Genomic DNA, 27,600 nt, shown 5'->3' with positions numbered 1-27,600 from the left:
TCTCAATGGCCAAAACTGGAATATTTGACCCACAAAGGAAATACTGGGTCAAATCCAAATATTGGATTATAATTCAACATACACAATAAGTATCCATGACTCCATACTGGTATAAATGACTGAATAAATAAATAAATAAAGTGAATAGACAGATCTCCCAAGCAGAATAATTCCTACACATCTATGTAGATCCTTTGCCCTCAAGGAAGTGGGGCATGACTCCCCACTCCCTGAGTGTGGGTTGTTCATAGTAACTTCCTTCCAAAGAGGACAGTATGAGGCAGGGAGAGAAAAACTTTACAGTGGAGAATCCTGACAGATACCACTCAGCCAGGTGATCAAAGTCAATGTTAACAGTGGTAGGTTCTGTGACTCTGGGTGACAAACACACAATGTGACATATGGATGATGTATTACAGAATTGTACACCTGAAACCTATGTAACTTTACTAACCATTGTCACCCCAATAAACTTTAATTAAAAAACAAATAAACAAACAAAAAACAGTGGTAGGTTCTGTTGATAGTATGTACTATGGACATGATGCAATGAGAATGGCTCTTTACCTCTCTGGTCTTCCAAAAACACATAAGCCCAGCTGAATCATGAGGAAAACAGACAAATCTCAATAGAGGGTCATTCTACAAAATAACTCACCACTATTCTTCAAAACTGTCAAGGTCATCAAAAACAAGAAAGGTCTATGAGACGCTCAGAGCAAGAAGAGCCTAAGAAGACATGATATCTAAGTGTAATATGGTATTTCAGCAGAAATTCAGAAACAGAAAACGGTAATTAGATAAAAACTAAGGAGACATCAATAGGGTATAGACTTTAGTTAATAATAATGATTCAGTATTTGTCCTTTAGTTACAAAGAATGAACCATATTAATATAAGATGTGAAGAGCAGGGGTACTAGGTGCGGGCTGTATGGGAACCCTGTGCTCTCTTTGAAATTTTTCTGTAAATCTAAAACTGTTCTAAAATAACAATCATATTCTAAAAAGGGAAAAGTACATCTCACCAGAGGGACAAGTTTAGAAATCTTAGAAATATCAATAGGAAGAGCATTTATATGGCGTCATCTCTAATAGCCTTTTATAACTCCGCTCCTGTACATCAAAGCAGAACTAGATATTTTTCTGTGTGGTTCCATATTTTCCAGTACTTATTTCTTTCATGACATCACTCATGTAGGTAGGAAGTTTATTATTTGATTCTAAGCTCATTGAAGGCAAGGATTACCTTACTTACTTGTATCCCCATCATCTATCATAGTGCTTGGCACCTGGTGTGTCTCTCATAAATGTTTGTTGAATACGTGAATAAATAAGTGAGGAAATGTGGTTCTTCTGCAATAATTAAGACAACTTGATTCTTAAATTTGTCTAAACCTTCAGAATTCATAGTATACTCAATGCATACAGTCAACAGAATTCAGTGCAGACATTCAGAATATGTCTATAGCTCATAAAAATGAATGAAAGCTTTCCAAGTCATTGTTCAATTGCTTTTTATTGAAGCATTTTGATTATTGTCCTTAGATCTTACTCTCCGCATCCTTCCACAAAAGGAAGGGGATGTGGACATCCAGTCAGTTGTTGAGGAGAGGGTCCTGAAGCTAACACGGATTCCGGTAAGACATTCGGCCCATTTCTAGTTATAATCTTGCTTTAAAATCAGCTGTTTTTTAAAATCTCTCTTTGAAATAGTTGTGCATTATCTTTTACTTAACTATGAATTGTGCCACTTACAAAATTCTTTCAAATAAATTTATGGGTCTGTTTTGTTGAGATAATAAAGAGCCACATTTTATAAACCATGGCATTTACAAAGGTCTTACTGTGCCATCTGCTTTTAATATTTAATTTGCTTTCAGCTTTGCACAGGGTCTCTCAGAATAAAAAGAATCTTAAATCCAAAGAGTTCTCATCACCAGGAGAATTTTTTTTCCCTTTATTCTTTTCTTTTTATTGTATCTATATGAGAAGGTAGATGTTAGCTTAACCTATTGTGGCAATTCTTTCGCAATATACATAAATGAAATCATTCTGTACACCTTCAGCTTATACAGTGATATATGTCAATTATTTCTCAATAAAACTGGAAAACAAAGAAAATGAAAATGTGGGGGGGGGAATCAAGTCACCGTTACTACTATTCCCATGAATTTCATTCTGATTTAGGCTTTTGATCACGTTATTGGGCATCAGTGATTATGTACACTTTCTATTGTACGCTAGTCATTAATAGGCCATATTTTTGGGTAACTACTAATTTTGGGGAGCACAGATATTTTGTTTTAAAATAAATTGTGAAAGGGAACAGAGAAGAAGGGTCGCTTTCGATTTTTTTCTGTATCTGATGTCTTGCAAGCAGAACTCACATTTTCTTCATTAAGTAAATACTCATTAAGTGCCATATTGAGTGTGGCCTGGCTGCCTAGCAGTGTGCTTTATAAGGTTGGTAATGGAAAAGCTCTAAAGACTAGCCACAAAATTGTTCTAATTACTTATTAAGCGTAATTAAGGGTTGTGTTTTTTTTTTTTTTAACTTTTATTTATTTGTGTTTTTCCTGGACCCATCAGCTCTAAGTAGTTGTTTCAATCTAGTTGTGGAGGGCGCAGCTCACAGTGGCCCATGTGGGGATCGAACTGGCAACCTTGTTGTTAAAAGCACCTCTAACCACCTGAGCTAACCGGCCACTCCAAGGGTTGTTGTTTATTACTCAGTTTTATTCAATTATACAAGTAATACATGGTCATGGTAAAAAATTGAAACAATAAATAAAGGTATAAGGTGAAATGTTAGCCTCTCCTCCTTCCTTCCTGATATCACCATCCTCCCATCCTGGAAACAAATGCTTACCAGTGTCTTCTAGAAATCTTCTGTGTATCCAAACATATATTACACACACACACACACACACACACACACACACACACACACACACCATTTCTATTATAAAAACGGGACCTTATTGTAGTAGTCCTGTGTTATCTGCAGGGGATATGTTCCAAGCCCCCTAGTGGATGCCTGAAACCGTGGATAGTACCAAATCCTATATATACCACGTTTTGTTTTTTCCCCATACAGACATACCTATGATAAAGTTTAATTTATAAATTAGGCACAGTAAGATTGACAACAATAAAATAGAACAGTTTTAACAATATACAGTAATAAAAGTTATGTGAATATGGTCTCTCTCTCTCTCTCTCTCTCTCTCTCTCTCTCTCTCAAAATATCTTAGCGTACTGTACTCACCCTCAGTGCCTACGTGATGAGATGAAATGAGGTAAGTGATGTCGATATTGTGACATAGCATTAGGCTACTACAAAGCTTGCTTGAGTGCAGCACTATAATATTGCGACAGCCCATCTGATAGTCTGGACAGTTACTAAGTAAACTGTCAGGCAGGGAGCTTATACAGCGTGGGTATGCTGGGCAAAGGGATGATTCACGTCCCGGGCAGGATGGAGCGGGACAACTTGAGATTTCATCACGCTACACAGGACAGTGCGCAATTAAAAAAAAACCTATGAATTGTCTATTTCTGGAATTTTCCATTAAATAATTTTGGTCTGTAATTGACCACAGGTAACTGAAACCTCAGTAAGCAAAACCATGGGTAAGGGGGACTACCGTATACAAATTTTTCTGCATTTAATTTTGCTTTTTTACTTTCTAAATCAGTATATGGATGTTTACCTCATTCTTTTAAATGGACATATTGGAAGCTACTAAGTAAAGATATGTTTAAGGCATATAGACTTTATGTAGAAATCGCATCTATGACAAATGCAGACAAGTACGTATAAAACAAAGAGCTTTCTATTAAGTACAGAACCAGATATACTGTGGAAAACTTAACTTTCTTTCATTCACCTTAACAAATAAAGCCCTTTACTATATACGGGGAGGAGGATTTTATTAAAATATGTTGACATTCTTCATGTAGATTAATATTTGTATACATTATTCTTTGAGCACCATTTATGATCCAGAATCTGTGCTAGTTGCTTAATACATAGCCTATCATTTAGTGCTCAACCAAGACATTGCCATCAAGAACACTTGGGTTTCATTCCCGAAGTGGTTTGACCGCTATGTAATTTTAGGTATTTCTGCCTCTGTTTCCTAATCTTTAAAATGAGAATAATATTACTTACCCAAATGGGTTTATGTACAAATTAAATGATGTACTACCTCAAGGGTTGTTATGAAAATGAAATGAGTTAATTAATATATGTAGAAGCCCTCCGGGCAGAGCTTCATAAAGAGTAAGTTCCATACAAGTTTGCTAAATAATAGCAGACTGTATTTATAGCACAATTCCCATAGGTCATTCAACGAATAATGTGAGTCACACATTATCTTAGAACTTAGAGATATAATGAAATAGTCTGGCCAGTTGAAATTGGAGAGAATATGGGGTGAGATTGCGCATTATTTAGATATTCCTGTATTGTTTCAATTATTTAACGTGTGAATTTATATTTGACTGGTTATACATGTACACAGTTTTGAAAAATAAAATACAAAAAGGCTTATAATAAGAATCTATCTTCATCTGTCCCACCATCGCTGTCCCTTAATTCTGCACTTGAGAGGCAAGCAAGTCATTTACTGTAGCTGTTTGTACTGGTATTAACTGCCATATTTGTAAATAAGATACATATATTGCTCTTTTTGGATTCATCAGGTTCAGACATTATCTACTGATTATTGAAAAAGCATTCTGATAGCTGAAGATTTATCTTGTTATATTACAGTCCTCCGCCCTTTCCCAAGCCAATTTCCCTATGTTGTTATATCACAGTTTTTTGTTGCTGTTAAATCAATATTCACCATTTGCATCAAAGATGATGGTAGATATTATTCATTATGTGACCATATTTTGCATTATGACTACATTTATTTTCTCTTAAAACATTTCGTTTGTCCTAGACTTAATCGTGTCATCCTTCCCTTCCTCCTCCTCATTCTTTCTTCATTATTTCATTGGCTTTTAAGTACCTATTATTCCATTTTTCTCCGAATACTCCAAAAATATCTGTAAAGGGGCAGCCGGATGGCTCAGTTGGTTAGAGCGTGAGCTCTGAACAGCAGGGTTACCAGTTCAGTTCCCACATGGGCCAGTGAGCTGTGCCCTCCACAACTAGATTGGAGACAAAGAGCTGCCGCTGAGCTGCTGGAGGGGTGCGGCCTGATGGCTTAGTTGGCTAGAGCGCGAGCTCTCAACAACAAGGTTGCCAGTTCAATTTCTGTGTGGGATGGTGGGCTGCGCCCCCTGCAACTAAAGATTAAAAAATGGTGACTGGACTTGGAGCTGAGCTGCACCCTCCACAACTAGATTGAAGGACAACAACTTGGAGCTGATGGGCCCTGGAGAAACATACTGTTCCCCAATATTCCCCAATAAAAATGTTTTAAAAATCTGTAAAGTATCTATTAATAATATCTCCAAATGTTCTAGAACATTATATAACCCATACGTTTCTGTTTCTTTAAACTTAGTGATTTGCCTCCTGGATGTTTCAGTTCCCTCTTTTTGGCCTGGATCAGTTGTTCCTATGCCTGCTTCATAAGCTGTTATTCTGGAACTTCCTTTCACCATTCCCCAAGCCGGGATCTCCTATATCCTGAGTCCCTTGTCATCCCAACTATTCTTTTCTTTTCTGAAGTATGTTCTCCAGTACCTTTCTTAATTAGAGTGCACAGTAGGCAAATTTTTTAGCACTCTCATGTCTAAAAGTGTTTATTCTATCTTCCACTTGATTGATAGTTGGGTTGGTATAGACTGCAAGGCTGAAAATATTTAGTATCTGAAAGTCTTTTTACTGGCTGTTCAGTGTCTTCAGAGAAGAATTCTTCAATGACCTCGTTAAGGACGTCTATGCCTGGCTGCTTGTATTCTGGGAACACGGTAGAGGATGAGGCCACATGTTTAATTTAACTTTTACTTAGGTCTGTGTCTCATTCAACTTTCCTTCTTCTCATGGCATCCCCAAGTTGACAGACTCTCAGACTTAGTTTCTCTCAGAAGTTTAGGGTCACGTGCCTGACAAGTGAGGACAGGAACTAATTTCTGATATTAGCCACACAGCTTACATCCATTTTTTGCATTACCTCAGGGGTCCTTCAGGATGAATTGTTCTGTTTTCCTCAGTGTCTTCCTCTGTTGGCACTTACATTCTACCCTCCTCTGTCCTTCCATGTGAACGATCACACCACTATCTGAAAAAATTTTAAATCTCTCATCTGTTGTCTTCTTTCCTGTTTCTTTTTTTAAATCTTTATGGGTTTATACCTTAGGGTCTTTGGTAGGCAGAATGATACACCCCCCCCAAGATATTCACATCCAAATCCCTGGACCATGTGTATGTATGTCTTCTTCGATATTAAAAGTGACTTTGCAGATGTGATTCAATAAGGACCTTGAGATTCAGAGATCACCCTGGATTATGTAGGTGAACTCAATATAATCACAATGGTCCTTATAAGATGGAGGCAGAAGGATCAGAGTTATGAATATTAGTAAGAGAGGACAGGATGGAAGCAAGAGGTTAGAATGATGTAATGAAGGGGCCATGAGCTAAGGAATGTGGACCTCCTCTAGAAGCTGATTGAGTCAAAGAAAAGGATTCTGTCCTGAAGCCTCCAGAAGTTAACACAGCCGTGATGACACCTTGACTTTAAACTTCTGACCTCTAGAACTGTAAGATAAATTTGTGTTGCTTTAAGCCACCAAATTGTGGTAATTTGTTACAAGAGCAATGGGAGACTACTATGGCTTTTGATAGCGACTGTGGGATTCTGTAACAAATGTGAAATGGGATGCTGAAAATATGAAAGTGGCTTTGGAGCTGAGTAATTGGCAGAGTCTGGAAGGATTTTGAGGGGCATGATAAGAAAAGGCTCGATTGCCTTGAACAGATAGCTAGATATATGGGTGTTAAAGGTGTTGCGGGTAAGAACTCAAGAAAATGAGGAACGTGGTAGGGAAAACTTATATTGCCTAAGAGAATACCTACATTGTGATAAACAGACTGTTGATAGAAATACTCGTATAGATGTTTAAAAAGGCACTACTGCTGAGGGCTCAGAAGGAAATGATGAGCATATTATTGGAAGCTGGAAGAAAGAGGACCCTTGTTACATTTGCAGAAAGCTTTGCTGAATTGTGCTCTATAGTTACATGGAAAGCAGCATTTGTAAGCAGTGAACTTGGATATTTAGCCAAGATTTCTAAGCAAAGTATTGAAAGTGCAGCCTAGTTTGTTCTTGCTACTTAAAATGCAAGAAAGAAAAAAAAAAAAAGAAGATTGAGGGAAGAGCTAGTATGCAAAGAAGAACCAGAACTTGATGATTTGTGAAATTCCCAGCCTCAGTGAAATTCTCCACATTATAAAAGATGTTAAAATTAGGAGATTTGCTGCCTGGAAATCCTACTCTGGAGAGAAAGCAAAGGGTGTGGGTAGACAACCTTCTGCGAGTGCCTCCAAAAGAAAAAGCAAGCAGAGTGTTCACTCAGAGGACAATTTGAAGAGATTAGTGATGTGTGTGATTCGTGGATCCCCTCAGCCATCTCAGCAGGACCCAAAAATACATATTGGAGTATCTAGGAAAGACCAGTGGAGGGGCCTCCTGTCTGATGGAGTGAGTCCTCTTGACAAACATGGGAGACTCAAAGATTTTGTGAATGTTATATCAGAAGAAGCACTGTCATGTGTACTGACGGAGACACAGAGAAAATGACACAAAAGAGAGCTAGCAGATGGGTACTGGACCCGTCAGGGGGATCACTTCATAGACTGTGTAGATGCCTGACCACTGCGCTGTGCACCTGAAGCTGAAATAGAATAATATTATATGTCAAGTAAATTAAATATATATCTAGCGCTCTCTCTCTCTCTCTCTCTCTCTCTCTCTCTCTCTCTCTCTCTCTATATATATATATATATATATATACACACACACATATATATATGTATATATATACACATACATATAGTCACAGGATGTAAAGTACAGCGTAGGGAATAGAGTCAATGGAATTGTAATAGCTACATACGATGTCACAGGGGTAATAGATCGGGGGTTTATCACTTTGTGAGGCATGTAAATGTCTATTACATTGCTTTGTACACCTGAAACTAAATATACATATATATGAAAGAAAAAAAAAGCTATCAGACTTCCCAAAATCTACAGACAAGAAGCATGCTGGTAAAGCTGGTTAGCTGCAAAGACGTGCTATGATTCATAAAAAGGAAAGATGATTTCAAAGGCAGCGCTGAGGGCCCTGAGGGTGGAGCCATAGGCTCAGAGGAAGGAGGCGGGGCCTCCACAAGGTTATTCCCAGGCGTTAAAACCTCATGTAGTCTGTCCAGTTGGATTTTCAGTTTTCTTGGGACTAGTGACTCCTTTTTTCCTTTCATTTTCTCCAATTTCGAATGGAAATGTGTATAACTGTTACCCTATGCCTGCCCCGTCATTGTCTTTTGGGATCAGACATTTGTAGAGTTTCAGAGGTTTACAGATGGAAAGAAATTTATACTGATAGTCTTCCCCATACCAAATTAGGTGATTTAGATTATGAGATTTGTGACATTTGATATGATGGCGATAATTAGATGACATTTTGGACTTGAGTTGATGCTGTAACAGGTTGAGAGTTTTGTGGCCCTTGATATGAGATGAATGTAGTTTGGATGAATGTAGATTTGGGTGGCCTAAAGGGAAGAATGTAGTAGGCTGAATGATGGACCCTCAAAGATGTCTTACGTACTGTTCCCTGGTATGTTACATTGTAAAACAGACTGTGTATGTGGTCGGACAATTAAGTTCGCGAACTCATCCTAGAAAAAGTGCTACATACCTCATTGCTGAATATCACTAAGGTCACCTTCAAAGTACTCTCCTTGGGAAGCTATGCACCGATGCCAGCACCTAGCCCACCCTTCAAAGCAATTTTGGAACTCTTTTTCTGGAATGGCCATCAGAGCTGTCGTCGTATTACCCTTGATGTCCTGAATGTCATCCAAATGTCTTCCTTTCCATATCTCCTTTATCTTCAGGAAAAGGAAGAAGTCATTGGGGGCCAGATCAGGTGAGTAGGGAGGGTGTTCCAATACAGTTATGTGTTTACTGGCTAAAAACTCCCTCACAGACAATGTCGTGTGAGCTGGTGCATTGTCGTGATGCAAGAGCCATGAATTGTTGGCGAAAAGTTCAGGTCGTCTAACTTTTTCACGCAGCCTTTTCAGCACTTCCACATAGTAAACTTGGTTCACTGTTTGTCCAGTTGGTACAAATTCATAATGAATAATTCCTCTGACATCAAAAATGTTAGCACCGTGGTTGCAACAAGTTCGCGAGCTTAATTGTCCAACCTGTGATTATGTTAAGGCTCTTGAGAGAGGGAATTAGCCTGGGTTGTCCAGGTGGGCCCAATGTAATCACAAGGGTCCCTATAAAAGGGAGGTGGGCGGGTCAGATTCATTGGTAATGGTTATAAAGATGGAAGAAATAGGTTGAAGTGACATGAAGAAAGGGCCGTGAGCCAAAGAACGCAGATAGCCTCTAGAAGATGAGAAAGGTAGGGAAAGGATTCTTCTTTTAAGCGTCTAGAAGTAACACTGCTGACACCTTGATTTTACAGTTTAGACCTCCAGAATTTGTGGAAGATAATATACTCGTGTTGTTTCAAGAGACAAAGTTTGTGGTAATTTGCTACAACAGCAAAAGGAAACTAGTGAAGATTTTAATACATTTTAATGGGATTTTATGAGGAATTAGAGAAAAGAAGCACGTGTGTTTAATTTCCCATGTTTTAGCTAGAAATCGATTGTATTATTATTAGGAAACATATTAAAACTCCCCTATGATAAAACCCTACCTGTCTTTTACAGTCTAGCTCTCAGTGGCTACATTTTTTTTAAAGATTTAATTGGGGAAGGGGAACAGGACTTTTATTGGGGAACAGTGTGTACTTCCAGGCCTTTTTTCCAAGTCAAGTTGTCCTTTCAATCTTAGTTGTGGAGGGTGCCGTTCACCTTCAAGTTGTTGTCCTTTCAGTCTTAGTTGTGGAGGGCGCAGCTCAGCTCCAGGTCCAGTTGCCATTGCTAGTTGCAGGGGGCACAGCCCACCATCCCTTGCGGGAGTGGAACCAACAACCTTGTGATTGAGAGGACGCGCTCCAACCAACTGAGCCATCCCCGGGGCTCAGCGGCAGCTCAGCTGAAGGTGCCGTGTTCAATCTTAGTTGCAGGGGATGGAGCCGAGGAGCTGAACCGACAACTTTGTGGTTGAGAGCCCACTGGCCCATGTGGGAATCGAACCGGCAGCCTTCGGAGTTAGGAGCATGGAGCACTAACTGTCTGAGACACCGGGCCGGCCCTCAGTGGCTTATACTTTTTGAACCTGTGTAGTATTTACTGTTTTTACTGCTTCATTTTATATTTAACTATATATGGGATTAGCTTAATCTGAAGACATCATATATTAATTATTAAACCATTTGTAAACATATTTAAATATATTGACTATCAGTGCTAGGCACCATTCTGAGTATTGAGATGCAAGATTCAAAAGAAATCCAAAGAAAAATCCTGCCCTGAAACGCTCACATCATGTCTGCTATTCTAATTTCCTATTAACTTGTAAGTCTCTGCCACTAGATTGTAGGTTCCCTGAAGGCAGGGCATTTTATATTCCTCTAATATGCTTATCATGGTAGTAGAATCTTAGTAAAACTTTATTCATGAAAAAAAGAGACAGGAAGGAAGGAAGAAAAGAAAAAAAATACACAGTAACCTCTTCTAGGACAGCATGGAATTCTTTGTCTTCCCTACAGTCAGAATGCCATCTATGTAACATCTTGCTAGGATAATCTATTAAAATAGTGTGTTCCTGTTTGGGGACAGTTGTCAATAATCATAAAATTAGCCTAAAGTCCATCGTATAGGTTAAATTAGAATAAGTCTCCTTGATTCTTGATCTGTGTGTTATAATTAAAATCAAGACATCTGCAACCATTTTGTGTTGATGGTAATTTAGAATTTTTGACTTGGCCTTTTATAAGGGTGGTGTATTTAAAGTCAAATTGCCAAAAATATATTTTATGTTTCCTCCCTTGACCTTTAAGAAATTCAGTTAGGTAATTAATGTCTATAATTAATAGAGTTAGTGATTTTAGCTCTTGTGCAGCAGAATCTCTAAGAAGAGATCCAATACAGTGAAGGGAAAAAAAAGCATGTTTTAATTTTCAGTACATGTCTTTGGTTCCCATGGAAACAGTTCAGTAAAAGAAGTTTGAGATGTTACATATTATTTAATATCTTACATTCATATAAATATTGCCAGAAGATATGTCATAGCTATTCAAGTATAAAGTATCATGGGAGTTAAGCAAAAGAATATATTAAATTGAAACTCATTGTGGCCCATTGCTCTTGACACTGCTAACCTAGAAGGAACTTCAAAAAGAATCTCAATGACTATCTTGAAAAAATAATATCTTCAGTAGAAAGTATACTGATTTTATTAGTGAGGATTCTTATAATCACTCTATACTCTTCTATTTTGTTGAAAAAGAGTTCAAAACTTGAATTTAGCTTAGGTTTTAGGGAGATACCAAGTTTAAAATTGGCTTACATTTATTCACTTAGATTTATTTGGGTACCAGTAAAACTGGATGGATCTTGAATAAAAGAGGTTATTGGCTTTGCATTATAGTATAAAGTTTCAAAATGTGAACCGTTCCAATAAATATAGTTTTACTTTCACCCAGTTCCATATACTATTGGCCATATACAATCTCAACTATTAAGCCTAATCATGTAGGTGTTTCAGATGACTAAGAATTTTCACTTTGTTAATGCACAAATCTTCTAGATTAGAATAGCACTGGTGGCGGGAACTTTGGAAGATAGTCAAACGTTTTCTTTCATATTTTTGTTTTTTTTTAAATCTCAGCACATTGAGGGAATTTGCTGAACACCATGAAGTCTATACATCACACTTTCTTTTTATTAGTTTCAGGTGTACAAAGCAACTTAATAGACATTTACACCCCTCACAAAGTGATAACGTCCCCCAGTCTACTACCCCTCTGACATTGTATATAGCTATTAAAATACCATTGACTATATTCCTTATGCTGTACTTTACATCCCATGAATGCACATACACACACATACACATATATATACACATATATGTATGTAAAATTATAATTATAGTTGACATTCAATATTATTCAACTCCGGCTTCAGGTATACAGCGCAGTGGTCAGACATCTACACAGTCTATAAAGTGATCCTCTTGACAAGTCCAGCGCCCACCTGACACCCTCCATAATCTTTACAACATTATTGATTATATTCCCCATTCTGTATTTCACATCCCCGTGACTACACTGTCATTATCAATTTATACTTCCTAATCCCTTCACCTTTGCCCCTATCCCCACCCCCCTCCCATTTAGCAACTGAAATGCCTATCAATAGATAATTGATAAAGAAACTGCAGTACATTTATACAATGGAGTATTACTTGGCCATAAAAAAGCATGAAGTGTTACCATTTGCCACAACATGGATGAACCTAGAGGCTATTATGCTAAGTGAAATAAGTCAGACTGAGAAAGACAAGTACCATATGATCTCACTTATATGTGGAGTTTAAGGAACAGAATAAACGAGCACACTTTCTTCTATAGCATGGTTACATTGAGTGTCCCATGCAATTTCTATTTATGGCTGCTACACACCAGCCTGACCATTCGCTAATGCATTAATTCTTTCCCGGACTGCTTAGCTTCAGAATGAGAAAGGCTAAGGCAAGGCCCACACCCACCCAAGTTCCAGTAGTACCTGAAACTGTAATGTTTATTTCCTTGTGTGTCAGTCTTGTTAGACTGTAAACTCCATGCGGCCAGGGGCCATGTCTTATTGGTTTCTAATTCCTCCTTGCTTAGCCTGTCTGAGACGGAGCTCAGTAAATTAATATTAAATAAGTCAATTCAGTCAGAAACATGCTTTGCTAAGAGAAGTATATTCTTGTATTTAACAATATATTTACTGGATAATTATTCTAAATAACTTGAGAAATAATTCTTTGCATACATTTGAGTATGCAAGAATATATTTGACATGGGCCAAATTCTCACACGACCAACTAACTTCTTGCCACACACACACAAAAGTACCTAAATGAGAATGATGCATGATGGGCTTTTAAATAGCTCAGAGGTTAAGACATACTGGTAGAGTGTAACTGAAACATCCACGTGACTGCCTTGTCTAAGAAAAAGGTCATTTCAAAATGTCTCCTTAAGCAAACATTGCCAAGTCTTTTCCAGAGCAGAACACTGATTTACAAACGAAGTGGTACACTGACAACATCTGATGGTACCCAGGATCCTTGCTGCACTGTGACTCACTGCCTGACCTTGTCACTAAACTTGCTTTTTGTGCCTGTCAGTGCAGCTGTAAAACTGCAAAAAGCAGTCTCCCCTGGAAAAGACTTCTTTTACTGAGCTGTTCTGAGATACGTATCTTAAAAAATCAAAGTCATTGTAAAGAAAATGCCATCAGCAATACTGTCAATCTCAGTAGCAAACATTGCCCAAGTACATATTGAAATATTTGACACAAAGAATTTTGAAGACGTTCTTGCATCCCCCATCTCCCTATCCCATCCCCGTAGGATGGGATTAATCTCCTTTTGTAGCATCAAACGCCATAGACACCCATCAAAGAAGCAAGCTGCCACAATTGCTAGGCAACCGAAGTTGATTTCCAAAACCCAGCACACTCAAGGCCAGAAGCTCTGCCTTCTATCAGTGCTAGGGTTTCCTCTCATGCAGCGATGGCCAAAGACGGAAGGGATGTGGTGACGGGGACTCATGAGCTATTTCGTTTATTGACATTGACTGAGGTAAAGTCAGTTATACAACAGTCTGTGGTATCTAAAATATCCTCTTGTATGCAGGTTCAGGACGATTCCTTTTATGTATAATTTCAGTCCATCTTTATATGATCTTCTATTTTATCTCTTGAGCAAGACCCCTACCAAATTCCTTCGCAGTCTTTCCCTGATGGTGGGACTGACTGGACCATATTTTACTCTGATTACCAATCCATTTTCTGATTCCTATGTGCTTCATTTGAAGAAACTTTTTCTGCATTATAAGGGTGACAGGAAATCACCAGGGCAACAGGAGTGAGGTCCGGGCAGTTCAGTCTCAGTTATAACTTCTGTTTAATTTGATCAAACTCAACAATGTTCTTGACTCCCCTCACTCCTGTGGTTGTCAAGAGTGCAAATACTCTGCTCTGTCTTCTTCCTTTCCCTGTCTGCTGTTCTCCAGTGTCTTACCTATACTATTTCCTGATTTCACCGGTCTGACACGTTCTTCTACTAACTAAAGGGATGTACTTCCCTTCTCTTATGCCAGAGATTTCTACTCTGCTTAAAAACTTGTCTAGCAGTCTAACAACCATTAAATCCATTGAGTGAAACTCACTCAATAGGCACGAGAAGGGGAATATTAAATACTGTTTCTGACTTGACCAAACTCTTCACAGAACAACATCTAATGTTTTGTATATCTCCCACTTCTGCAGACCAATCAGTTGAAACTGCCTTATTCTGGAGAAATCTAAGAGCTTCGTTGCATTTCTCTCTTATGTCATACTATAGACATTTTTTTTTATAACTTTGCAGGGTTTTTGGTAAAATGAATTGTCTCAACTCTCATTGTTTAAAACTTTAGTTCAGTTGGCATGATAAAATACCCTTTAGCTGAGTATTCTCATGGTATCTCACACTGTTTGCTCATATTTTCGAGGTAATATTATTCATATATAGAGGTTGATTTTTCAGATCAGTATTATTTAGAAACCAAAGTTGGTTCTATTTATGTTACACATGCTGAAAAGAAATTGAAGTGTGCTTGAATGATGCAGGCTTTTATTTCTTTTGGGAAAATCACTTTTGTTTAACTTTAAAATGTTGTTTTTGATGTAGACGAAAATTGAGAAATAAGTTGAACAGAAAAAAATCTAAATGAGGGGAAATGTGCCGTTAATTATTCCAGGAATATTTTAACTCCAAAAATATGTATGTCACAAAAGTACAGAGTGAAACGTTTGATTAACATATGGTACTTTAACACCGTGTGCATTTACTTTTAAAGGGTAAGTCATTTTATATCAAATGGTAAATATAGTCACCAGAATAGACTCTATCAACTAATGAACATTTACTAAAAAGAAATATAAGTACAGAAACATTTTTGCCATTCATCTCAAAGTTTGTATGCCTTATAAAGCATTGGAAGAAAAAATCTACAGATGTAATTCAAAGTAACTATTATTTGACCAAAATATTTGAATTAAAATATAATATTTTAACCACTAAAACATAATACTTTGGTATAATTAGATTTTCTTATATTGCTAGAGTCAGGGAGCATATTTTGTTTATTTTATTATCTCCTAAATCACTTAGCACAGCTGGTTCAATGAAGTAATTCTCTTCCTTTTTCCTGTTAATTTTCTTTTTTGATTTGAAATTCAGTGTTCACCCTTAATGAGAAAAAAAAAATAATGGCTTGGCAAACCCATTAAAATTCATCCCCTTCCTCTGAATGTTTTGCTGAATTAATTAATCTATTCACTGATCAAACATACACTGAGTGGAAACTGTGTTATTATATGCCAGGCACTATTTAAGAACTGACATAGAGGTGAGTAAGACACAAGAATTCTCCTCAAAATACTCACAAGCTAGTGGGGAACGCACATAATCAGATCATTAAAATATAACCAACAAAAATAATTCATGCATAATCAATGTGATGCATTTTTATCAGCTTTGCATACAAATCAATCAGATCTCTTTTCTTTTAAGCATCTATCATCCAATGTTAGCAGGAGTTCCATAGTTTCTACTTTGATCCCTGCCCATTCCCCTTACTTCCATTTTAATACTCAATAACCCAAAGATTATTTTTGCTTCCCAATATCAGGGAGAGAGAAAACTGTGAAAAGGCATTTTTTTTAATTCAAATATATTGGGGTGAAAATGGTTAGTAAAATTACATAGGTTTCAAATGTACAATTCTGTAATATATCATCTATATATCATATTGTGTGTTCACCACCCAGAGTCAGTTCTCCTTCCATCACCATACATATATTTGACCCCCTATACCCTCTTCTACCACCCCCTCTCCCCCCCTTACCCTCTGGTAACCACTAGACTGTTGTCTATGACTATGAGTTTTTGTTTGCTTGTTTGTCTTGTTCTTTTGTTGCTTTCAGTTTTATATCCCACATATCAGTGAAGTCATATGGTTCTCAACTTTTTCTGTCTGACTTATTTCTCTTAGCATAATAATCTCAAGATCCATCCATGTTGTCACAAATGGCACTATTTCATCTTTTCTTACAGCAGAGTAGTATTCCATTGTGTATATATACCACATCTTCTTTATCCAGTCATCTATCGAAGGGCACTTTGGTTGCTTCCATGTCTTGGCCACCGTAAATAAAGCTGTAATGAACGTCTGAGCACATATATCTTCACAGATAAATGATTTCAGATTTTTTTGAGTATTTAACTAGGAGAGGGATTGCTGGGTCATATGGTAATTCTGTTCTTAATTTTTTGAGGAACCTCCACACTGCCTTCCATAATGGCTGCAACAGTCTGCATTCCCACCAACAGTGTATGAGGGTTCCTTTTTCTCCACAGCCTCTCCACTTATTACTATTTGTCTTGTTGATGATAGCCTTTCTAACTGGTGTGAGGTGATAGCTCATTGTGGTTTTAATTTGCAGTTCTCTGATGATTAGTGAGGTTGAGCATTTTTTCATATGTCTACTTGCCATTTGTATGTCCTCTTTGGAGAAATGTCTCTTCAGGTCGTCTGCCCATTTTTCAATTGGGTTGTTTGTTTTTTTGTTGTTGAGTTGTATGAGTTCCTTGTACATTTTGGATATTAGCCCCTTATCGGAGGCATTGTTTCCAAAAATCCTCCCATTCGGTTGGTTGCCTCTTTATTTTGTCAAAGGCATTTTAAGTCTACCAAGGTTTTCACTTTCATTGTTGCCACAAGGATCTGGATTTCTGTAACATGCTTCGGTTTAAAGTCTTTCGATTCATACTTATATGTTTGGCTTTTACTGCAGAAACTTTGGCCCAGAGCTTCTTCCTATGCCCCATCCTGCCCTGTGTTCTTGTGTCAGCCCTGGTCATCAGCCTAGACAACTTCTAAACTCATGGTGAGATCTAATTTAGAAGTATCAACATCGTTTCTTTCCAATGAATCACAGTAAATGTCAGTGCAATCAACCAGAGAGTTCATATAATATTGAAGCTTAAAAAGTAAGGAGTAAGAGTTATAGCACTTTCCTCTTAGGTGTCTACTTAATCTCTATGAAAAGTGATTAACCTCTTCATTAGATTTTTTTTTAATTAAAGTTTATTCGGGTGACAATTGTTAGTAAAGTTACATAGGTTTCAGATGTACAATTCTGTAATACATCATCTGTATATCACATTGTTGTTTACATTATTTAATTAAATTTATTGGGGTGACAATGGTTAGTAAAATTACATAGGTTTGAAGTGTACAATTCTGTAATACATCATCTGCATATCATGTAGATTATTTTTATTTTTCAGTATTGGGAGGGGCAGTTTTTTCCATCCACACATAACACACCTTTTCCTTAAAGTATCAGCTCCCTATAAGCCTTCAATTTCTATAACAATGGTAGGAGCTCAAGGTCCCCCAACCCCAAAAATGTCTAACTACAGGTGACTGGTCTCCACCTCTAGATAAAGAATAGTGTCATTTATATTTAGTATTTATTTTTTATTTTGGTTCCTGGCACCTAAGGACATACTCTGATAAGACACAAAGTAATCTGGAAATATTGGCGAAACCCCTTCAATTTAACTAATGAGACCTAGAGTAATACATTAGTTCATTCAACAAGTATGTATCGAGTACCTGCAGCTTTTTAGATGCTGGGGATCCAGCAGCAAATATGAGGTCCTAGTTCTTGTGCAACACATATTCTAGCGGTGGGAGATACACACAAAATTATAAATACATACAGAGGATGCCAAAAAAAGGTATGCACATTTTAAGGAAGGAAAAAAATCTGTATTAAAATTGTAATACTCAATATATACCCATAACAAAAGATGACTACAACTCATATGTATACATTTTTTTGGCACCCCCGGTATATAATGTGGCGTATGGTGATAAGTGTTTGAAAAACAAAAATCGGGAAGGGAACAGAGGTTACCTGAGGGTGCAAGGAGGCTATTATATAGAGTATTTTAATAGAGCCCTCAGGGGAGACCTCTCTGCAAGGTGACCCCTGGGCCAAGACCTGAAGTGAAGAACAAACCATGACTATATCTATGCTAAGAGCAATTTATGTAGAGGGAATCGTAAAATAGGAGCATCTTTGGTTTGTTTGAGTCAGGACAGCTGTGGATAGGGTAAGGATGAGGAGGGGGTATTTAAACATGTTTTTAAAAAAGATTTAGATGATTCCATGGTGTATGAGTTTTCTATTGCTGCTATGGCAAGTTACTACAAACACAGTGGCTTAGAACAGCACAGATTTATTGTATTACAGTTCCGGAAATAAGTATGAAAATGGGTCTCATGGGGCTAAAATCAAGGTGTCTGCAGGTCTGCATTCCTTCCTGAAAACTTTACGGGAGAACCCGCTTCCTTGCCTTTTCCAGCGTCTAAAGTCTACCTGCATTCCTTGGGTAATAGTCACCTTCCTCCATCCTCAAAGCCAGCAGTGTAGCATCTCTCTGACTGTTCTTCTTTAGTTGCGTCTCTCTCTGCTCTCCTGCTCTTCTGCCTCCCTTGTCCACTTTTGTGGGACACCTGTGATTTCATTGGGTCCATCTGGGTAATCAGGATATCCTCCCCAGTTGAAAAGCATCTGATTAGTCTCCTTAATTCCATCTGCAACCTTAATTCCCCTTTTGCCACGAACTCTATCATGTTTACAGGTTCTGAGGGTTAGGACGTGGACATCTTTGAGGGACCATTTTCATATATATTCACACACGTATACAGACATCAGAGACTTGGGAGAACCCTTCTAAGTATGATGAGAAGCCCCCTGCTATCATATAAGAAAGGGTTGATATATCCTGTAATTAAAAATGTAAAACTTTTGGGCAAAAATCCTATACACAAAATGAAAATTAGAAAAAAAGAAATTGTATCTTAGATGGCACAGAGGACAATTTTCTTACTAATGCACCGACAACCTCCATGAAAAACAGCCAAAGGACATGAGTACGCATTTCTCAGAAAAAGATAAACAAATGGAGAATAAAGACATAAAGAGATGCTTAATGTCACTCATAATTAGGGTCCCCAGATTTAGCAAATAAAAATACAGGACACATAACTAAATGTAAATTTCAAATAAACAGTGGATACTTCTTCAGAATATGTACGTCCCAAACATTACAAGGGCCATATTTCCACGAAAATTGTTTGTTGTTAACGGAAATTCAGTTTTAACTGGGCGTTCTTCATTTTCTCTGGCAACTCTCCTCATAATGGAATACATATAAATCAAGAAAGCTATGTGATTTCATTTTACTAGCATCTGGCAATAATTAAAACTGATTGTACCTTGTATGTTTAACCTTGTCTGAGTTCTGAATCAAATTAGACCTCGTCCCAGAGTAGCTCAGTGAACCCTGTGCCCCAGGGATCGTGACCTAGAAGTAGGTTTGTTACCCTAAACCTGAGTTAGTGTTTCACAGATGAGCACCTAGGCACTCTTTTGCCCACGAAAACAGAGTTTTCTTGTTTGCTCGAAAAAACCAGGCTCTGCTTTGGTACTCATTAGGTACTATGATTCCGTTGGAGCCTGAAGCCATTTTCTTAACCCCAAACCAGGCACTTGAGTTCTAGAAGCTCTTATCTAGTCTTGTTAGCTCTCTCATCTTTGAGCTGAATTCTTTTTAATATATCCGCAGGACTGCTTTCTGGGTCTTGTTCCTCTTGAGGCAGTATGACCTGGAACCCCAAAAGCTGAAGTTTTTACTGCCTTACAAGCAAGGATAGTTATCAAGGGAACATGGGCTTGGTTTAAAATAAGCCACTGAACTGAACTTTATGCCTATTGATTAGTGACTCCCCGTTTCAGTTAAACAAGACTAGTAAGCTCTAATAAACAACTAATAAACTAATAAACAAGACTAATAAGAGATATGCTGTGCAATATCGTACGTATACTCAACAATAATATATTGTGCCCTCAAAACTTACTAAGAGTGTAGATCTCATAGTGAGTGTTCTCACCACAATAAAATATGAAATACAGTATGGGGAATATAATCAATAATGTTGTCAAGACTATGTAGGGTGCCAGACGGGTACTGGACTTATCGGGGGGATCACTTCACAGACTGTGTAGATGCCTGACCACTGTGCTGTACACCTGAAGCTGAATAATACTGAATGTCAACTATAATTTTATACACACACACACACACACACACACACACACGACACCGGGGTTGCCAAGGAAATGTATACAAGTGAACACTTTGGTCAATGTTGATCAAGCAGTAGTTCGCCGTAATCAGAAATGTCTGGACGCAGATGGTAACTACTCTGAGCACCTCTTGTAATTGCAGAAGTCAAATGTAACTTGTATTTATCTTTTGTTATTAGTATATATTGAGTATTACAATTTTAATAGTTTTCCTTTCTTAAAATGTGTATACATTTTTTGGGTACCGTGTGTGTGTGTGTGTGTGTGTGTGTGTGTGTGTGTGTGTGTGTGTGTAGTCTCAGAATGTAAAGCACAGCATAGGGAATAGAGTCAATGGTATGGTAACAGCTATATACGATGTCAGAAGGGTAGTAGACTGGGGGTGTTATCACCTCGTGAGGGGTGCAAATGTCTAATCATTATGTTGTTTTGTACACCTGAAACTAAAAGTAAAAAATATAAACAAGTATTTAATATCTTTAAAAAATAAAATAAAATCTAAAAATAATAAAGTGACCTGCTGCATCTTGCAGCCTCTCAGACATTCTGCATGTCGTCTTTAGCTGAAGAAAGACTCTCATAGACATGTCACATAGGACAGGAAACAACCAGAACAACTATGAGAACAGAGGCTAAAGTATATCATAACTCTACAACTCACTGGGAAAATCATTAGTACTAGTAGTAGTAGTAGTCAAGTCTTATGAAGTTGAGAAGCTGCACTACTTTATACTGGAAAACCCCATGGAGAGTACGCTGCAGGAGCTTCTGTGTATTCGGCAATGAAAGAAGGCATGAAAAAGAGAAAAATCTGTATTCTCCACGTTCCTGCCATGTAAGACAATCAACCTATGTTGACACTTTCAGGTCAAACATAGTAATACTAGCTTGGTTGTTATATGCTCAGAAGCACTGTTAGCAGAACTTCTCTGTGTGAAATAACAGAGATAAATGGTTGGGAGGTACAGGATGTTTCCAGGGCCTTATCACCCAAAGCAACGGAGATCAAAACAACTAGTAGTTTACAGAAGAATCCTAGGCCTGTGCAAATGCCAAGATACGTTATCACAAAATGAAAAAGCAGATGTGATGACAATGCAAAAGTACTAAGAGCTTTAATAAATAAAGAGCTTTAAAAATCAATATTAACAGTTGAATACCTCTCTGATGTTGCTCTGTTTGCCACTTCACATCCATTCTTTGTCCTTTTCTGCTCTGCTTGGTATTCTGGGGTGCTAACCTCTGAGAATCATGTCACTGAGACTGACTTAAAAGTTGGCTTCAGGGGCAGCTGGATGGCTCAGTTGGTTAGAGCGCGAGCTCTGAACAACAGGGTTGCCAGTTCGATTCCCACATGGGCCAGTGAGCTGCGCCCTCCACAGCTAGATTGAAGGTAATGAGCTACCACTGAGATTACAGAGGGGCGGCCAGATGGCTCAGTGGTTAGAGCGTGAGCTCTGAACAACAAGGTTGCCAGTTCAATTCCCGCATGGGATGGTGGGCTGCACCCCCTGCAACTAAAGATTGAAAAATGGTGACTGGACTTGGAGCTGAGCTGCGCCCTCCACAACTAGATTGAAGGACAACGACTTGGAGCTGATGGGCGCTGGAGAAACACACTATTCCCCAGTATTCCCCAATTAAAAAGAAAAAAAAAAGTTGGCTTCCAGTTGAGTTCAGTCAGTGGTACACACTGGTAGAAGAGGTGAGTGCAGGAAAAAAATGAGTCCCCACTCCCAATCGCCCTTGGAGTGGCTACGCCTCTCAAAGTATTACTTTAACAACTACATTTGGAAAATCACCACGCTTCAGGCCGAAATATATGCATACCTGAAGAACAACACAGATTAGTGGGACATTGTACTTGACTCTTCCGATTCTGCCTGCCTGTAAGTCACACAACTTTTTGCCCTTGGTAGAGAGGGCAAGTGCTACACATTTCACAGATTAAAACATAGCTGGGAGAGTGCCTTATTCTCTAAAATCTCCTCCGGTAACTTTTCAGTTCTAAAACTTTAGGCATCTGGTTGCTAACATGTTGAGAATGGATTTGTGGAGTTTTATACATTTGTCAAGTTTTTATGCGGGACATTTTTATACTTTTATTTTTAAATTAAAATTTGTCGGGGTGATAATTGTTAGTGAAATTACATAGATTTCAGGTATACAGTTCTGTAACACATCATCTATGTATCACATTGTGTGTTCACCACCCAGAGTCAGTTTTCCTTCCATCGCCAGATATTTGACCCCATTTACTGTCTTCTACCACCCCCCTCCCCACTTACGCTCTGGTAGCAATACTTTTTGTTTCTATCCAAACTTTTTATATTTCAGTTTTGTTCCAAACCTTTTTCTTCCACTTATTAGAAGTTATTTCTTAAAGTTAAAGCATTCCTGATCCCTATCCCTCCTCCTCTTAAAAAATGAACAGGATGAGGACTTCTGTGGTCTGACCAGGACAGGTATGTCCTCACCCGACTAGTACAGCACCCCAAATCTCTCTTGTGAAATTGGTCAGTTCTACCAGAGATGTGAGTGGAGAGGGCTGGAGTACATTAGGACAGGCTGCTGGTTATTCATCTCTTATATCCCATCTACTTCTAAAATTAGTGAACTTCTATGTAAAATGTGGATAAAAAGAATGATAAGGGGGGTGGGGGATCAAATATATGGTGATGGAAGGAGAACTGACTCTGGGTGGTGAACACACAATGGGATTTATAGATGATGTAATACAGAATTGTACACCTGAAATCTATGTAATTTTCCTAACAATTGTCACCCCAATAAATTAAAAAATAATAATAAAAAAATTTAAAAAAGAATGATAAAAGAAACTGTTAAGAAAAGGGGAAATAAGTGTACAAGAATTGAGAAAGCAACCATAAATATCACATTCAGTTCTGCACCTTTTAAGAGCTAAAGGTGGAATGAAAGCAATACAGCCCTCACCGGCTGATTATTGAAAAGCAGAGAAGTTTTTCAGGAATAAGGAAACATGCGTTCTGCAAGAATCTGCCCCTCACCTGTTAAATGATCTGGAGCTTGTCACCTGACAATCTGAACATCATATTTCCCTCAGTAGAATAAGGCACATGAAGTCCCAATTTGTATAGATTGCAAAGGAGACATGATTAAATATAGGACAAGTGCCTTGTGAATTGTAAAATCCTGTGTAAGTGGGAATCGCTGATATAGCCACTCAACTGTAGGTAGGAGACACCAAGTGTTCCTTGGCGTTTATTTCTAAGAGAAAATTGTACTGCGTGAGTATTTTTTTTTTTTTTTATTATTGGGGAAGGGGAACAGGACTTTATTGGGGAACAATGGTCAAATTGTTGTCCTTTCAATCTTAATTGTGGAGGGTTCTGTTCAGCTTCAAGTTGTTGTTCTTTCAGTCTTAGTTGTGGAGGGCGCAGCTCAGCTCCAAGTCCAGTTGCCGTTGCTAGTTGCAGGGGGCACAGCCCACCATCCCTTGCGGGAGTCGAACCGGCAATCTTGTGGATGAGAGGACACGCTCCAACCAACTGAGCCATCCGGGAGCTCAGCGGCAGCTCAGCTCAAGGTGCCGTGTTCAATCTTAGTTACAGGGGCAGAGCCCACCATCCCTTGCGGGACTCGAGGAATTGAACTGGCAACCTTGTGGTTGAGAGCCCACTGGCCCATGTGGGAATCGAACCGGCAGCCTTCGGAGTTAGGCGCATGGAGCCCTAACCGCCTGAGCCACCGGGCCGGCCCCGTGAGTATTTTTTATAAAGGACACTAAGTCGGTATTTTTACAGCAGTTTTGAAGATATAGAAATGTTTTCAACTGGTTCACTCTGTGTTGAACAACATATAAGCATAGTGCTTAAATAGCAGATGTTTGATTAAGATTTAAAAACTGCAAATGCATAAATGAATGTATTAATTAACTCTGTGTTTTTATATATGTATATATGTACATGTGTATATTCATGTTTGTGAATATATATATGCACATATATATGAATGTATATGAGAGGCAGCATATAGGCTTATTTGGGTGTTCCTCAGTCAGCTAGATGCCTTGAAACTATTTTGGTTCTTTAGGCTAAGAAGTGCTGTGATACATTCCTTTTTTAAAATTTTTAAAAAATTTCTTTTTCAATTACCATTGACACACAATATTATATTAGTTTCAGGTGTACAGACAACATAGTGATTAGACATTTATATGCCTCACAAAATTATCACCCCAATAAGTCTATTACCCACCTGATAGTGTATATAGTTATTCCAAAACACTAATTCTAAAAGATATATATGTTCACTGCAGCACTATTTACGATAGCCAAGATACGGAAGCAATCTAAATGCCCATCAACAGACAGTTGGACAAAGAAGATGTGGGGCAATCCAGTTTTTATTTCCTTCTCTGAGGAGCACACGTGAACCATTATAACAAAAGTTGCCCAAGGAAGAAGAAAGCCTGTGGTTCTGCTGCCCCCACAGGTAAGCGGGGGACAGTCTTCTGCTGTCCCCAAAGATGCTTGGAAGGAAATGGGGTGTTCTAGGAAAAGATCAACAGGCCATTTGTTAATTAATTGAACCCTCTAGGTTTTCTCCAGAGTTTGAAAAAGCCCGCTGCCAATTCTTACCCCAAAATATAAATTTGATTATATCATTCTCTGGTTCACAATCCTTCAGTGACTTTTCATCCCCTATAATAGATTTTCATAGTATGTGATTCTAATCTCTGTACAATTTGACCCAACTGTACAAGCATGCAGGAGCTGGCCCCTACCAGCTTGCAAGAGCCTGTTATGAGCATCTCTTCTCAATTCTGTGTTCACTGACATATGTTGGTAGCTTGAAATTGGCCATGGAGACAATATTTATACCACATAAACTGGCAAATCGTATATATCAGGGTTTTCGTAGAGCCGAAATTTATCAGCACACCATCGCCCCAACCTATTTTCCCAGGTGTATTTCTCCTTCTACTTCCTCAATAACATCTCTTCTTCCTTCATTCCATTCTCTTTGCTATTACTTAACTCGCCCAATTCTTGGCCTTCGCTCAATCTGTTTGTTTTGTCAGGAACACTCTCCTCCTGCCCCTGGACCTTACCTGTCTATGAAAATCCTACGTATCCTTCGGACCCGACTGAAACCTTCCTCCTATAAATGTTACAAGATACCTCTCGCCAACCACCAACCTAAAATGTGTCTCTCCCCCTATACTCCCAGAGCCCTTGTTCCTCTGATAAAAACAGGTAGTAGTATTGTTGGCCTTGGTTGATGCTTCATTGTGCACATGGTTGCTTTCTTTACAAGTGTGTGACTATTTGGACAGTCGAGACAATTGCATATTCATCTCGCTTTCCTCTGCAGCATCCAACAAAATGCTTTGTACCATAGGAAGTGATTGATGATGATGACGACGATGATGATAATAATAATTGGATTAAAATGCACTGCAAAAAAGCATGAGTCATGATCTTATCATGATGCCCACACTTGAAAATCTTCCAAATGACAAAAAGAAAAATAATACAATGGTGGAAAACAAAACTAATATTCCCTTATTAAAACGCTGTACTGATCATTTTCCTATGGATTCAATTTGCATATTTTTCCAACCTCCATGATGCAATGTGATGCTCAATATTTTTAGTGAACTTACTAAAGAATTTGTTATATCAAAATGTTTTTCATAAGCAGTTTGGCACTTATCCAGGCTTGTAGAATTCATGTATGCCCCTTCCCATTTTCGTTATTGTTGACATCTGCATGATATTTAAACAATTTAGACTTACTGTTATTCATTTTTCTACTCATTGTCTTTGTCAGTTGGTCAATCAGCATACCTCTCTTTTATCACTGTGACAGCTTCAGAAGTACAGAACATTGATTTATAAATGGGTTACCAATACATTGGCCTTTGGACTCCACTACTTTATGCACTTGGGAGTATGGACTGTGCAATTTTTAATGGAAAATAATTTTAATTACATTTTTCTCATTGCAAAATCAATAGGTTCTCATTAACTAAAAAGCAAAGATGCAGATAAGCAAAATGAAGCAATAAAAATGACCTACCATTCCATCTACCCAAAGTTAAATACAATTGTATATCCTTTCCCTTTACATGCATTTCCTTACTCATTTATTCATCATTCATTCAATCATCCATCAAATATGAAAGGTCAGACAATGAAGTTCGCGGGTAAGTGCACAGTGGAAAGTTCGCGAACTTCGTTGTCTGACCTTTCGTATTGATGTGCCAAGAACATTTCTAGGTCTTGGAAATAGACAATTGAACAAAACAAGCAAAACACCTGCACTAGTAGAACCTAAACTCTAGAGATTAATACAAAAAATAAATTAAGCACATATTTGCAAATACTAGATAGCTTCTAAGAGATAAGAAGACTAATGTAAGTAATGGAATAGGAAGTAGGTGGGTGAGTGTTATATAATGCGATGAAGGAAGGCCTGTCTGAGAGGGTGACATCCAAGCAGAGATCTGAATAAAGAGAGACAGGAGGCTATATGGATGCCTGAGGTAAGAGCACTGCAAGCAGAGAGAACATCATGCAAATGCAAAAAGGTAGAAATGAATGTGTTATTTTTAAGGAAGAACAAAAAGTCAAATGTGTTTGGAGCACAGTGAGTGAAGTGGTGACTCATAAAAGATAAAGTCTGGAATATACTTGGCACCAGAATTTGTAGTACCCCACCTGCTGTTTTGAGGACTTTGTATGTTAAAAAGTAATGGGAAGATATTATAGAGTGTTAAATGGGGATGGAGCATAATCTAATAGATATTTTTAAAAGGATCAGTTTAGTTGCTGTGTAGTCCAAAGTGGGACAAAGTTGACAACAGGGTGATGAGCTGTCTCTGGACACCGTTTTATTTTTAATTTATTTTTTAATTGGGGACTATTGGGGAACAGTGTGTTTCTCCAGGGCCCATCAGCTCCAAGTCGTTGTTCTTCAATCGAGTTGTGGAGGGCGCAGCTCAGCTCCAAGTCCAGTCACTGTTTTCAGTCT

At 38.1% G+C, this 27,600-nt stretch overlaps 1 long non-coding RNA gene across 1 annotated transcript in view; it reads left to right on the top strand.

Annotated features, from left to right (window-relative positions):
* The window catches only part of LOC148754689 (uncharacterized), a 257,160-nt gene that overhangs the window by 119,165 nt on the left and 110,395 nt on the right, over positions 1-27,600 (top strand). Inside the window, exon 3 of the long non-coding RNA XR_016020004.1 lies at positions 24,881-25,056. This is a non-coding gene — a long non-coding RNA (uncharacterized LOC148754689). The remainder of the gene's footprint in view (positions 1-24,880; positions 25,057-27,600) is intronic.

This window comes from Rhinolophus sinicus, chromosome 18 (genome assembly GCF_057876585.1).
Source record: "Rhinolophus sinicus isolate RSI-liver-muscle chromosome 18, RSI-T2T, whole genome shotgun sequence".
Taxonomy (NCBI): domain Eukaryota; kingdom Metazoa; phylum Chordata; class Mammalia; order Chiroptera; family Rhinolophidae; genus Rhinolophus; species Rhinolophus sinicus.
Note: the sequence above shows the minus strand (reverse complement) of the source record. Positions and strands in the feature narration are given on the sequence as shown.